Genomic DNA, 15,663 nt, shown 5'->3' with positions numbered 1-15,663 from the left:
CACACACTTACAATATACATACATGCATAGCTGGAAGGAATACATGCCAGATGCTCACAATGATGGTCTCTGAGTGGTGAAATTTTAGCTGACTTTTAATTATTCAATGAGTGTGCATTATTTTTACAACTGGAAAATTTTGTTTCAAAGAAGAAAATGTGTGAATTATTTTGTGAAATATATAGTATTGCACAAATACTAGTGTTTTTATAGATTTAAATTCTTTGGCACTACTATTCTTTTATTTTTTTTCCATTGGGCCCAAAGTAAAATACATATATATATATATATATATATATATATATATATATATATATATACCTATTTTGTACATGAGTACAACAAAATATAGCACAAAAAGCACCATATGTATGTCTGACAGACATCTGATAATAACATAAAAAGTCAAAGAATCTGTGTGAAGGGAAAAAAATGTTCTTTTCAAATAATACAGAATCTTCCATTTAGAGAAAACATTCGTCTGTTAGTGACAGGATGCCATAAGCACATTCTCTGTCACGGTCATGTTAGTGATACTGTCACGGAGCTGTTTACATAGACGCCAGCGCACCGTTTGGACGTGCCTCCGCCCGATTACCGCCTGTCCCCGGGGGCGTGAACGTAATGACGGGCTGGGGTGACACCTGAGGAGCGATCTCCTGTCATGGTGCCCACTCGTTTTCAGAGCAATGATTCCGCAAAGAAAATTGAGTGTTGTACAAAAAGTGGTTCCTTTGAGCCAAACGAGTTCATGTAGATTGAGATGATAAGTGAGATATGAATTTATTTCAGAAAATTATTTTTAAATAAATTAAAAATCAGGTTATTTAGATGTGCTTTCAGTGAATGTGTCAAAACAAAGATTAATGCAATCCAAGTTACTCCAAATTAATCTCATGTCACATCATAGTAGAGGATCTATGACTGGCAATAAGTATATCAACAATGATAGCTTTACTAAGACTTTCTGTTTTCCTTTTCACTGACACTATTTAAGAAAATTATACAGGTTTCAGGCGCACAGCTCGACAACACATCATCTGGACACCGTGTCGTGTGTCCCCTAGCTCAAGCCAAGTCTCCGTCCATCGCCATTTATCCCGCCTCTAGCCTCCTCCTCCTCCCCCCACCCGCCACAGCAGGCAGTCATCACACTGTTGCCATGTCCATGAGTTTTTTCTTTTTCTCCCTTTTTGCTCAGTCCCTCTACCCTCCCACCCAGCCCTCCCCTCCCCGCCCCCAATGGCTGTCAGCCTTCTCACTATCTATGAATTAAAGCATTTGATCAAATCTTTTCTGACTATGTCCTCTTAGACAACCTGGAGACAAGAAAATAAACACAAGTAAAAGATTAACAAACTAGTTTTTTTTTAAAAAACTAACAAAATTCATATATTGATGTCAAGAAGTCTCCTCTAGAAAGTCAAAGGGCTCTATCTCTGGCCTGCGTTGTGAACAACATCTCATCAACTACAGAGAAAGTACCATTCTCAAATGTGTAATTGTGAACTGAATTTCTAAAAATTAGAATTCAAAAATATCTTGATAGGAAAAATAATTTGACAGAAAGAGACAAAATGTACAAGAACAAGGTTCACACAATTAACTGCACAAGGACAGAACAAGGGAGATTTGGCTTGGTAGCAGCTGGTAAGAAAAAGACTAGGAGATTTTATTTGCTTTTGGATATAAACTAACAATGGGCTGCCCTTGACTAAAATGGAGGCCAACACAATATTCAACTGGATGAATAAAAGAAGGGTACCCTGACTGAGGGAGCTAACAGCAGCCCTGGGTTTTCTATTGCTTGGAGAACTCAGGATTGCATTCAGGTTGCCTCACTTTTAAAATGGCACAGGCAGGATGGTGGCGAGTAACCGGCGGTGTTAACAGGCCTGGTGGGAAATCTGTTGAAAGAACTGGGACCATGAGATTCTGAGAAGAGAAGACTTTGAGCAGGACCACCATAGCTATGGTCAGGTATTTGGAGAGCCTCCATAGAGAAGGTGCATGCTTATTCTGTGGCTCCCCAAAGGGTGATGGAAGAAAAAAGCAAGGAACCTGAAGGAAAGCAGATTTCAAAATTGTTGTCCTCCTGTACTTGATAATTGGTCCAACCACAAATGAGATAAGGTCCCCATCAAAAGGGGCTTAAGATATGGGGGTCCTGCAGACTACTGTCAGCAGAATTGCTCAGCATCACAAAATTAGGAACTCCTGGTTCTTGGCAGGGTTCAAATGGCAGCTAGCCGACTGGGATACAGTGGAAGGGATTCCTGCATTTAGGGGCAACCGTAGACCGTGGCACCCACTGTCCCTCTCCAATGCCCATACTCTGTGTTTCTAATTTCCCATCAGTAACTTTCACGAAGACACTCCGAGTACATCTATGTAAAGTTTCTGAACATGCCTTGCCTTAATAAATGAGAAATAGCTGTAAATTGAAATGCAATCCAGAAGAGTCCAGAAGTGAAGTTCTACCAAAGTTTGGAAGTTATAAATTAATGCTGCCATGGTAACCTTAGTTGATATCATCCATTATTGCTGAAGCGGTTCTTGCTCTGGGACTAGCAGAACAATAAATTGAGTTTATATATTCAGTGCCACAAACCAGCACTAAATATTCTTTTTAATGCTTTCATTTTTAATTTTGGGGGCAGTAGATTTACATTTTCTCCTTGCATGGTCCCAGTTTTAATACGGCCCTGCACGGAGGCTGTGGCATTATAGTGGGGAAGTCCCTGGCAGCCAGCGCGAGAGCTGAATCCAGGCCGCTATTCAGACTTCACGGGAGGAAGGACAAAGACTTTCCAGATCAGGACATTAGCAGTCACAGTTGCCAGCATAACACCTTCCACTTTCCTCTTTACAAATTATAGGACTGCCCATGCTCCTGTGAAAAATACTCGTTGATCAGAAGTGGCAGGATGTCAGATCAGACATCTCACTGCTGTTTATGGCACTTCAATAAATGGGTTTTCTCTGTTATGCATTAGCAATCCCTGTAATATACGAAAGTCAGCCCACACTGAGAACAATATTGCCTCCAATCAAAACCATTCTTCCTTGGTACACTAAAGCTTTCTCCCCCTTCTTGTAAGCAACAAAAGCCACAACAAAAGAACTTCCCAAACGCCCACAGTTACAGAAAGAATGGCTCCCACAAAATAAGTGTGAAATGTGTCCCGGTGTCTAATTTATATCTGAATCTTCCTTTTCAGGTTATTTTAGTGACTTCCTTCATTTGTAATTTGTCAGCAAAGAATAGAAATAAAAGTTTATTTTGATGGCAGTGTACCTGACTATTCGGAGATTCAAAAACTTGCTTTGTTTAGTCTTAAATTATCCTGGCAGAAGATGTAAACATGCCTTTGTTCCAGGGCCTCATGCTATATTCATAATCTCAGATGAATATTTTCATGAATGAAAACCACCAGACAAGATGGGCCTTAAGCAAAATGTGAAGGTGACTTCTTTCTGGTCCTTTTTACCCTTGGATGGGTTAGCCCAGATTCCTTATTTTCTTCCTTATCAGTCTCAGGGAAGGGTCTAAAAAGTTACTCATTCGAAGGAGCACGTATCTAAGTTACCACTTCCATGGCATTTGCAGCTTAGTCTCTGCTGCTGGGCACTTTCCATCTCGTTTCATTCAGTCATAACAGAATCATAACAAAACAAGTAGGTATTAGCTTCATATCATACACGAACAAAACTGAGGTTCAGGAAGATGAAATAATTTGCTCAAGTTCATATAAGCCAGCCAATTATGAGTCAAAAACCAGGTCATTCGAGTACCAAATCTGTCCTCTTTTTCTTCTAAACTATACTGGTCTTAGGAAAAGGACCAGAATTTTTATAACATAAGCTTTCCCCTATTAGAGAGTGGGAAAGTGAAACTTGACATTTGAGGTGCCCTTTTGAATAGTATAGATTCTGAAATCACATCGTAAAGGTAACCACCTTTTTTATCCACACATAAGACTAGCCTTCCCACAGGAGACAAAGAAGTGGATGGATCGCAATTTAGAAACGCATCAGCCCTATTCTTGCCCTCCCCTTTCCCCCCAAGTTGCACATATGGCACAAACAGGATCTAGAGACTGGTGTGGGCAGCCAATGAGCAGACGGTGTCTGGTGTCAGGGATCTAGAAGCAGGGAACGGCCAGTATTCAGGCCAGCTATTGAATTCCAGAAATATCTATTAAATTAACTAATTTTCCTGCCCATTGAGGGTAGGCTTGAAGAAGCCTGGGAGAGAACAGTAGGGAGTCACCCTAGACGCTGTAGCCCAGAGGCAACACTACTATGCTAAGAAGGCTTGGAGATCCACAGTGGCACACGTACCAAAAGCAATTTGGGATTCCGAAATAAGAACTCAAAGCAGGAACTTGGAAATGTGGGAGACAAATTGGAACCTGGGGCACAAGGTGAAAACTTGGTTACCCAAGAATGAGGCTGAGTTATGGCTCCCTAGGTAAATTGTTTGGGCTAGGCAAACTACACAATCAGTCGGATGGATGGACAGTCACTGAGGGAGCTGGGAGCCTCCTGTACGGGGCCTAAGCTGGTCCCCATCCCACAAAGTGGGGGGACAAGAATCACACCAAGGTGGTCACCACTTTCTTGGGCCATTTTCTATATGACTTTCATACTTTTATTTTTTAGCACAAGTCTTTCCCCTTAACAGAATCTTATACTAATGCCTAATATGTAAAAGCAAAGAAAAACAATTGCTCAGGGGCAGGGGGGTTGGATTCTTCTCAGAAGCGCAGGGTTCAACAGAACACTGCACGCAAACAACCCAGAGAGAACCCGCTGAGTCACGCGGCCTATCAGACTCCACTGGAATCTGATCCTGCTGAACCAACCTTTCTTTTGATAGTCATGGTGTCTTCCCCTCACCTCCAGCTTTCTCCCTCCTGGTCCAAAGTGATAAGCTCTGATTTGCTGTCACTGGTAGGCTTTTCCACTGTGAAAATGTAAAGCTCTGCATATATCATAGGACCTTTGGATCTTTCTGACAGCCCTTATGCCTGTCCTCAAAGACTTGGGGCCAACCGATGTACAGAGCCCTACCCTCAGTATCTTAAGGCATACCCAACTGCTGCAGAGCACTTCTGTTGTTTGGCATGTCATTTTGTTTGATGCACAATGGCTGTGGGATGTACATACTATTGAGGCTCAAGACCCATTAATTCATTAACTTGCTCAGGATTCTAGAGCTAAACAGTGGGGGAGCGGGGACTTAGCCACTGGGAAGGATCAGTGGCAGGATGGAGACTTCAGAGACACAGGCGTGGCTCTCGGGCACTGTGCCTGGTACCCCACAGGTGGGAGGCTCCTGTGGAATGCGACTGCACTTGACCTTCCTCGCACTCCGTCTCAAATCCTTCCTCTAGCACAGCAGCCTCCCTGCTTCCCACTCCTGACAGTAACTGGGAAGACAGACGATGGAGACTTCAGCACTGTGAGCATTGTGTGTGTGACTCCTGGCTGTTGCTTTCACAATCTGTCTCTCTGATTCTGAATCTTATCTAAAGCACTTTATATCTGTGGATTTAAGAAACTGAGCAATTGCTGTTTCTCTGTACCTGCAGGGCCGACTTAATCATTCAGAAATCCCATGGGCTTGGCTCTGGTAAGATGCATCTCCTGAGGATGAAGAGCTATTCTGTAACAATGCTGTTTAGTGGACTTGAATGTGAGCCACACGGGTAATTTAAAATATCCTTGTAGTCATGTTTAAAAAATAAAGTAAAAAGAAACATGTGAATTCATTTTAATAATAGATTTTATTTAATCCACTATATCCAAGATATTCCTGTTTGAACATGTAATCAATATTAAATTTTATTAATGAGATGTGTTACATTCTTTTTTCATGTCAAGTCTTTGAACCCATGGTGTATTTTACATGTACAGCACATCTCAGTTGGACTAGCCTTATTTCAAGGGCTCGCTAGCCAGATCCAGCTAGTGGCCATGGCACTGGTCAGCACAGTCACGTTCCCAGTCCTCCTCTCATTTCTTTCCTGTAACGACCCACGTCCTTTAGTAGGGAAGCTACAGGCAGGGGTGGACAGTAGGCACAAGGATCATTAGAAAAGACTTCGATAAATAACCAGAGGGAGGGCCCAGATCACAAAGGAGCTTTTGTGTCGTGCTAGGGAGCTTAGATTTTTATCCTGGAGAAGCAGTCACTCTGCTGAAGGATTTTAAGCAGCAGAGAGTCATGATCAAATTTGCTTTTAGAAAGGCAGCAGTGTGGGGAATGGATTGGAGGCTGGCCAGGCAGAAGGCAGAGAGACCAGTTACCAGGCTATTGCAGTAATCCTCGAGAGGGGTGATGAGGGCCTGAACCACCACAGTGACGGTGGCAACAGTCTAGAGAGGCGAGGGCAGACTCAAGGCAGTTCGAGAAGATCCTTTCCACACGGAAGGGTGATCAATGAAACACAGAGATTGGAGAAGAGCAAGGAATTTAGAGCAACTCCCAGAGTTTAAACTTGGTGAAGTGGGATTCTCTTAATTCCATTAAGAGAATAATACAGAAGGAATGTTCTGGTTGTGAAAGTGGAGTTTTGAACTCGATGAATTTAAGATACCTGGAGCAGTGATCAGAAGAACTCAAGGCTGGAGTTGTAGATTAAGAAATCAATGCGATATAGGTGGAAGCAAAAGAAAACAGTAGGTGAGTCTCCCCAAGGCAAATGTGAAGAGTGAGCAGACGGTTGAAGAGTGAACTCTAGAAGATGCTGTGGTTTGGGAGGAGAAGAGGAATCTACAGAGAAGTCTAACACACAGTACCGGGCAACAGGGAAAAATCGGGAGAGGAATGATTCAGAAAACAGGTGGGCAAACTTTCAAGGGGCAGAGAGAGATCATTGACACCAACGCGGGTCAAGAATTAGAAAAGAATCCTGGACAATGGATCTGGCGGTTTGAAGGCTGTTATGAGACAACAGGACTTCAGAGGGTTGGAGAGAAAGAGTAGGTGGGGGAGGAGCAGGTATTGCATGAAGATCTGTCTTTCAAGGAGCAGTCTTCTAAGACCAGGAATGATAGAACATAAGCAGGCCCAGAGGGAAGGGGCTACAGGGATTTTGCTTGTCTTGTCTTCTGTTTTCATAAAAAAAAAATAAGAAAGACTTACACATGCTCATGAGCTGAGAGAAAAGGTTGGTTGAGACCCTGAAGAAAGACAATGTTTTTTCTTTAATAGTACTATGTATCATGTATAAAATGAAATAAATGTTAAACAGAGTAGAGAGAAGTCATTAGATTTCTGGAGCTCCAGGTCTGCAGTCTTGGAATATTACCAATCCTTTCACACACGTTTGGACTTCACCTAAACATCATTCAGGTGAGAGTCATCACCTGGGAGAGCCACAGGGGCTGTTTATAGCCTCTCTGATTGGTTGGTGTCTAGTGCTAAACTGATAGGTAAATATTCTCAATGCCACCATGCATTACCTCACAGGGTAGGGTAAGAAAAGAGCTGAAGGTAGTGGTCAGACACCAAACAGATTCATCTGCCACTTACCGACTTTGCAGATTCAATCAAGCTATGTGACTTGCCTTAGCTTTAGCATCCCCTTTTTAAAAGCATACATAATCCCTACCTTGCAAGATCATGTGAAGTGTAAGTGAGATGATCAATAAGTGTTGACTATCAAGATGATAACTATATTCACTTTGTTCTGATTTTCTAGGAATTGGGAATGCTGATAATGAATTAGTGCTTTGCAACAATTTGCATCTTGATCCCTAAGGAGAATGGAAAAATCAGTCCTATGTTAAGAAGGGTCCTTGAAAGTCCTAATGGCCATCCAGTGTTTGATTCCTTTCTTCATCCAGTACATATTCAGCTTAACACCTGTGCACCAACTTCCTTGCTCCAACTTAAGTCCTAACTCAGCGTCCTGGGCTTCAGTATTGCTCTTCAGTATAATGGGGATAATTAGCATACATATATACTTCAAAGCAGTGCTTTGGGGAAGAAAGGAGTAATGCATGTATTTAAATGAGACATTGCCTATGCTTGAATGAATTTAGTCATGAGGGGCTTACTGCCTCATGAAATAGTACAGTCCATTATCCATAACAGGGCTACTTTCTTTACACTGACCCTCAATCTGTCTCCCTGAAACTTATACCAATTGGTCCTAGTTCTACAGTCCTTGGGTGTAGTTCTACAAAATCAGAATGGAAGTTCTATATAACAGTATGTTTACCCATTTATTAAGCTCTGGGGGGCACACTGGGCAGTGTCCCATAGATGGCTGGCTTCTCAGGAGCACATCAGGCAGACATTCCCTATTTACATCACCATGAAAGTTTCAGCCTTCAGTGGTGTTTCCATAATGCAGGAGGCCTTTCTGAGCATTCTAAGCAAGTTGGATGCTACCCAGGAATGCACTGGTTACAATGCTTAAAAGATTTATTTTGTGCTTTATGTCATGGTCAGTTCAGCACTTGGCACCACAAGTAATTACTGCAGGTGTCTGTATATCCTTCAAGTTTCATTATCGAACACTGCAGACCACCAATGCCCTGGAGGGCCCTGGTGTACTACCGACGTTAGAGTCGGAAATGCTGGAACGCCTGCCCTGCGCTGCCCCGCGCTGCCCCCAGCCCTCCCGTCCTTCTCCCTCCCCTGTATTTCCAATAATAGCTATTGCAGCCTTACCCAAATCCTTTCAATAATCAGCTCAAACAACTATGACTTCAGGCAGCCCCCACCAGCGTCCAAGAAGGAAATTTTCCCTTCTGAGCTCTCTTAGACCTTTGTTTCTGGGACTCATGTTATTTCTCCTGCTTGACTCTAAACTCCTTCTTGGCAGAAACAGTGCATTATACAAAATGAGTCTTATTATTAAGTTTAAAGAATTGGGTTTTGTCCTGAATACAAGAGAATGGGTGTGGCATCTCTTCTCTATCCCAACTTCATCCTCAGATGGATTCCCCCAGTTAACATATATATATGGAAGTTTTTAAATGAAAAGGTTGGGTAGCCCTGCAATGCAGTCTGGAATTTTAGGGCCAATTAGCTAAACTTCTATGTAACTAATAACTCAAGTGTAATTGTTTTTTACATAAATTACTGGCGTAAGGCCAGCATGCTTTGGTTTTTGCTCACTAATGGGACCCATCACTGCACCTTAAAATAACAACAACCTCCTAAATTCTAACTTACAACTACCAGCTTCCATCATTATCTCAACTCTGGAATATGCCAGGCCTCAGAATCCTCACAGCTGATGAATAAAGACGCTGATTAGAACTACCGAAATGGGAAAAACTCCTTGAAAAATGTCTCCTTCAAATGCCTCTCTGTCCCTCTGATCCAATATCAAAATCAATTTCTATGTGAACAAATATTTACTGAGGTCATTACTAGGTGTCAAGCTGCAAGCTAGGCTCTGGGGGACACAAGGGTGAGCAGTACACTGGCAACATCAAAGCTCATCATTTAGAAACAAGTGACTCTTCTGCTTGATTGATGCTACGTACGTACTTGTCAAGTGCTTGCCAGGCCCAAAGGCCTGTAAATGATTCAAACATGGCAGACAAGGTACATCAGTGCCCTCAAGGAACTTGCAATCTACTTGGAAAAGCAAGAATTAAGACCGCAATAGTATAAGAGAGCATCTGATGGTCTAAAGAGATGACGCAGACAAAAAGGGCAGAAGAGGAGGAAGCCCATGAGGGTAGCATGGACAGGACGGGCAGACTTGAGCTTGCGATTAAGTCAGAGGGCAAATGAAAGGCACTCTAAAAGGCAGATGGTGAACAAAAGGGCACAAAGTCATCTTCGAAGGCAGTGAGATCCAATGAGTCAGAACAAAGGTTCATGTTGGAGAAATATAAAGTTGGATAGCTAAATCTGGCCGAGACTCTGAGGTACATTAACCAGGTTGAGAGGTTAGACTTCATGCCAAAAGCAATTTTGGGGGGACATGGAAAGTATTTTAACTTATAGAAAGCACTAGCTTTAGAATCAGAGAAACCTGACTCCAACACAGGATTCCCATGGGACAACCCTTGGAGAAGAGTTCTAAGAAGAGTTTTAGGAAGGTCGATGTGGCTGGCAGAAGTGTGCGCAAGGGGGAACGCTCAATTACAGAGAGACCAGGATGTAGGAGACTGTATCGATCCTAGAACACAGTGATGGCTGCAGGCCCGGGCTATGGCGGGGCAGGGAGTGAGGAATACAAAGGGAAGCGGGGGCTTCCCTTTGTACAGAGGAAGGGTCCCAGTGGAAGAGTTAATGACTGGATGCCTAGTTTTACTGTGGGAATGAAAGGGAGAGGAGTCAGGGATGGTTCCTAGGTCTCAAGTCTGGGTGGTAAAGAGAATGCTAAGGCCATCAAGAAAAGGAAAGTCTTTTCGTTGTGAAAGGAAAAGGTTTAGCAGAGAACATGCAAAATTAGTCATCAGGCAGGGGGCCTCTTAGCCTGGCAGCAGGACGTCCACTGTGAAAAGTCTGTTAAACACATGCATAGTGAGTACCGAGTTTGTGTCAGCACTAGAGATTAATATGATGTGAGGACAGATGACACCATCACATTGGAGAATTTTTATTAGATAATGCTATTAAACAAAAGTAATAGAAGCGATAAAAATAGCAAAGAGAAATCATCTTCACAGACTAATTTTCTTAGATGTGGTAAGTAGCAGATCCTGTCCAGCACCACAACAGGGAATGCATAAACTTCTGTAGGAATTCAACATATGGCCTATTTACATAACAAGCATCACAGCTCCGAATTAGCCACTGATGTGTCAAGGAAATAACACCTTCACAGCAGACAACCTCAAAAAAGGGAAGGAAAAAAAGGTTTATTTTCCTTCTATAACTATGTGTACTGGGTTATTAGCTGTTTGTATCATGAAAATCATAATTTAATTGTGTGATTACATGGTAAGACAGAACAGTGAGAATGACTTGATTAGCTGAATTATTCATAATCATTCAGAGATCAATAAACAGACTCCATCACTTTGTCATATTCTATTTCTGCCTTTATGTCCTCTGTCATGTTTATAAAAGCCACTGTTCTGTCTACAAAAATTATAGCAGTCGTATGATTCAATTGTCACAGTCAAATAATAGTAACAGGTCCGCAGAGGATGAGTAGGAAAGAAGTACGAAGGAGCAGTGAGTAAGCGGTGCCTGTTTAACACATTCAGAACCTACCCCACGCTAATCATATCTCGAGACAGGTGGTAGTAGCTTAGATCTTACCATGAACAACCTCAACTTCTTCCATCTTATCAAACAATACCAGAAGTTCCTGTCCCAGCTCACCTACAAGACGCTGATTAAAATTGTGTAAAGGTGTAGAATGAAGACCACCTAAGCACCTTCAACATAAATCAATAGTCAGTACAGAAAAGCCATAAATCAATAGTCATTGTTAATGACAGCACAGTTCTGTGATCAGAGCCTAAAATTGAAAAAACTTGGAACCAAAAATGAGCTATATCTCAAGATTAACTTCTGATGAAAAAGTATTTCTATTTATACAGCAAAACTGACCTATGAGCTCTTCTGACTGGCAGCACCACAAGACTGCAATGTGGCCTAAGCATTTTCTTCCCCTGATCATTTCAGAGATGGCAAAGCAGCTTCATAGCCCATAGATACCTACCCCCACAAGGACCACATGAAAATCAGTGGGAGCACAGAGCTAACCGTGAAGGCTTTCATTAAGGGCCTCTCTAAAACAAAATGAATACAAAAAAGAGTATTGATCCTTTTGCCTGTCCAAATAAGTACATTAAACTAAGTTGGTTCCTACGAATTCATTTAATATTTTCAGAGGCAGGATTAAAGAAAATTGGCAATTAACACAGACCTTTCCCAGATGTTGAATTTTTACTATCCTCTTAAATATTCTCTGCATTCAAGTGATTGTATTTTTTATGCAAATTATCTGTGGGGCTAGTCCAGTTTGTGTGTGTCTGTGTTTAAAACCACAAAGATACAGAATTTTACAGGCTTTTTGCTCTGCTGCTCCATAAAAATACGTTTTTACAAAGCTTGAGTTTCATCCAAAACTCTAATTAGAGACTGCAGCAGTAAATGCCTTGTCCAAATAGAAAATCATTCCGAAAGTTGATTTTTCCCCCAGTTAAAGACCCATCAAATATTATCATATACAGTTATTTTTAAACACTAGCTACTTGACAAAACTGCCCCCATCCACACAACACACTGCTTTCTGGCTAAGTGATACAATTTTATAAGGCCGATGAAATACTTTACCCAGAAGGCAACTTCAGTTTTCATTTTGAGTATCTTTCAAAATAACTGGATTTGTTACTTGAATATTCTTTTTTTCTAAATAAAGCAATTTTTGACTTCCTATCCTTTCCCCCCTGCTATATTGCAATCTTCTTTATTTCTAGAAAACATAACCAGAACAGCCATGAATCATTTCATTAAGACAAACTAAAACGATGTCATAAAAGGTCACACGCACGACCTGACTCTTTCAAATACTGGCATAAAGCCTCTTCCTGCCCAGGTTCTAAAATTTCGGAGTCTTTTTTTTTTTCTTATTTGTGAAGGAAGGAGTAAAAGTGCCTAATGAAACATTTAAAAAATATTTTAAATAACCATATGAAATTGTTACAGAATATTTTATGTAAATAAAGATGTATCTGAAGTTCACTAGTTCTCAAGCCACAGATTCTGTAATATACTCAAAGGAAAATGCTGTACAAAAAAAGAACCATTACAGCGTCAGGTCTCCAAAACCTCGGCATCCACCGAAATCAGGAATGCTGGGAACTGAAAGCTTATGAAGTTTACAAACACACCAATCCCCCAAGAACAGGAAACCTCCACTCGTGTAGATGGGAGGCTTCTGTCGCATCCCTGTCCAGGTAAAGTCTCAGCCCTTCACCTCCTACGTGTGCATTAAGTACTAACAACAGAATAGAGTGTCAGCAATCAGCAGAGTGCGAGCCAGCAGGAGAGTGCCAGCGAGCCGTGGAGAGAGCGCCACAAACCCTTCCCGGACCTCGGAAACAACCGCTGTCCTGGGCTTGGTCCGGGGCACAATCCCGAGCCCCGGCCGCTGCCTGCGGACTCCGGTTCTACCCGCCCAAACACTGCAACGCGCGACCGCTTCGTCCTGCTCGGCCAGGTCGCTCGGTTTCTCCTCTTGTCACCTAGCCTGCAATCAAAGCAAGTTCGGGAACACAGGGTGGATGCATCCCGCTTCCACCCGTGCCCAGGGGCGCAGGGGCCACTATCGGGGGCGAGATGGTCTTGTCGAGGCCGCAGCTCCTCTGCTGGCAGCTGACCGCTGGTGGGAGGGGGTGGGTCGCACTCCGCTCTGCCAGTAGAAGGGGGCGCTCGCGCCGGGGAGGGCAGATCAGGGACCGCGGTGGATTCAGATCCGGGGCGGGGGGTCCACGTCGGAGCACAGCCTCCACACGCTTGCCCAGGGAGCTCAAACGTGCAGCGGACTTAGAGCCTCCTCCCGCTCGCCTGCCCGCCGGCCGAATCGCGCCAGCCAGAGAAAGGAAGGACGGCGACCTCCGCGTCCGGTCCGCGCCGCCAGCCGGCGTCGGCACCGAGCTGGGCCACACCCAGCGCCCCAGGAGGCAGCGGGGGGCTGGGCGGCCCTGGCTGCCGAACCTGCGACCCGGACTGAGCCATACTCCCAGCAGCTCAGGCCCCGTCGCGTCCGTCCGACTCCCGCGTCTCTACCCGGCCCCAGAGGGCGGGAAGGGAATCCCAGGCGGCGGTGGCCAGGGTCCGGGGCTTACCTCTGTGCCGATAGCCCGGCACTCTGTCCCGGGCCAGGGACTACGATCGGGGGCGCGGTCCCCGGGTGCGGGGGAGGCGCAGCGGAGGTGGCGGCCCCTGCGGCGGGGAGGGCGGGCTGAGAGGGAGCCGCTGCCTGGGCCGCGCGCGGTCCGGAGCTTGCCCCGCGCTGCCGGCGCTCGCGGCGGAGGGCGCAGCCTGCTCAGCCCCCGACTGGATTCCTTCACTGACACAACTCCAGGTCGGCCGGCTCCACGCAGGGACACTCCCGCCCCTCGCAGGCTGCCCCCGCCCGCTGGTCCGCCGGCTAGCCCGCCCCTCAGTGTCACTCACCCAGGCGCACACACCCCAAGCCGGCGCCCCTCGCTCCCGCTTGCATACACAGCTCTGCTCACGCCTCTCCCGGGTTTTGTATCCGCTCACACGCACGTTCTGACACAGATCCCTTCCCTCCACACGCCCTCCCTAGCTCCTTTCCCACCCCACTTTCTAGAAGAATCCCCGTACAGCTTCCGCACTTTGCTTGCCCCACACCAATGGCCTCGCCTTTCCCCAAACCTCCACCTCACTTAAACTGCTCGTTATTGAAAGATTTTGTCAAAACCGACACGTGTTGCAGGAGAGGCATCCTCCCATAGCCAGGAGAATGAACTTTGCTCCCCCTCGCCCCTCCACACTGTCTACAGATGCAAGATACTTTTCCTTTTAGAAGGTACTAATGGTTTCTGGGGCTGAGCCAAGCTCCAAATGTAAACAAAGGGAACGGATTCTGAAATGATGTGAAGAACTGGTCACGGAAAAAGTACTGGGACTCGGATGTGACCCTAGAAGCCCCGCTGCGCCCCTCCTCCTTCCGCTGCCCCTTCACAGTGAGCTTCTGAAGGTGGGTTGCTCTAAACGTATGTAATAGCCAACTTCCAGATCGACACACAGCCATCAGCCCATGGGGTTCTGCCTGGGAGTACAGTAGTCGGGAGAGTAAAGGCAGAGTTTCTCAATCATTATTCATGATGGAAGCACTTTAGATAACACACCTCTTCTTCCAAAGGCAGTAGAGTGAAATACAGGCAGTTCTCCAATTTAGTTTAGTTTTTTTTTTTTTTTTAACCCCTAAAGGATGAATTCTTAGACTCCATTTTTTTTTTTTTTTTTGGAATACCATATTGTTTCTGAGTGCCTCCTTGGATATCAAAGCCACTTACAAATATCAGACCATAGTTGTTGATGATTCTCACGCCCCAAACTCTAAGGAGCCCCTGAGTGTACAGCAGAATGGTGTTGTCACCCGATGCTCAAGAATCATAATTTGAAATAAAATAGAAACACCTTTTTGGCAAAGTTCAAATCTGCTAAAATAGCGTGCCCCAGTTGACAAAGCACAGCTGTCGTAGGAAATAGAGGGGCTAAAAGTAAAAGAATACATTTTCTTATGTGACTTGTAGTGGTTCTTGCTACACTGGATGGGTGTATGGATCTTATAATTTATTTAACAAGCATTCATAAGTGCTTTATAAGAATTAACTTCCTTTAATCCTTCACTTCTTTTGTCTGTTTTTACGGGTAAAGAAACTGAGGTAGAGAGGTTAAATAACTTGCCTAAATTATTAATATTTAGCCCGTAAATGATGGAGGGAGAATTGGAACCTACATAATCTGGCCTTGCCTACACTGCAAATAGGAAAACTTGCTTCCAGAAGCCATATGACATGTAAATATAAAAAATAAACATCATCCTATTGCTTATTAAATTTAGGAAAATTTAATAAGATAACGTAACAATTTGACTTGGAATTTGATACACTTTTTTAGGCTCTCTGGCAGTATAATTTAAATTTTGGGGGGTTTCCTCCCATAATTAGAATTCCAAAATAAACAATAAA

At 43.9% G+C, this 15,663-nt stretch overlaps 1 protein-coding gene across 4 annotated transcripts in view; it reads right to left on the bottom strand.

Annotated features, from left to right (window-relative positions):
• Nucleotides 1-14,200, bottom strand: part of SPATS2L (spermatogenesis associated serine rich 2 like) — a 162,708-nt gene extending 148,508 nt beyond the window's left edge. For 2 of the 4 annotated variants that reach the window (XM_037167533.2, XM_037167534.2), the window contains exon 1: nt 13,786-14,083. The gene's annotated coding sequence lies outside the window, so the exon portion shown is untranslated. Of the gene's footprint in view, nt 1-13,785; nt 14,084-14,116 lie in introns of those variants that run through there. The other 2 variants (XM_037167536.2, XM_053665106.1) reach the window with 2 other exon arrangements.
• Between the last annotated feature and the right edge of the window lie 1,463 nt (nt 14,201-15,663).

This window comes from Artibeus jamaicensis, unplaced genomic scaffold (genome assembly GCF_021234435.1).
Source record: "Artibeus jamaicensis isolate MK-2021 breed Jamaican fruit bat unplaced genomic scaffold, CSHL_Jam_final contig_391, whole genome shotgun sequence".
Lineage (NCBI taxonomy): Eukaryota > Metazoa > Chordata > Mammalia > Chiroptera > Phyllostomidae > Artibeus > Artibeus jamaicensis.
Note: the sequence above shows the minus strand (reverse complement) of the source record. Positions and strands in the feature narration are given on the sequence as shown.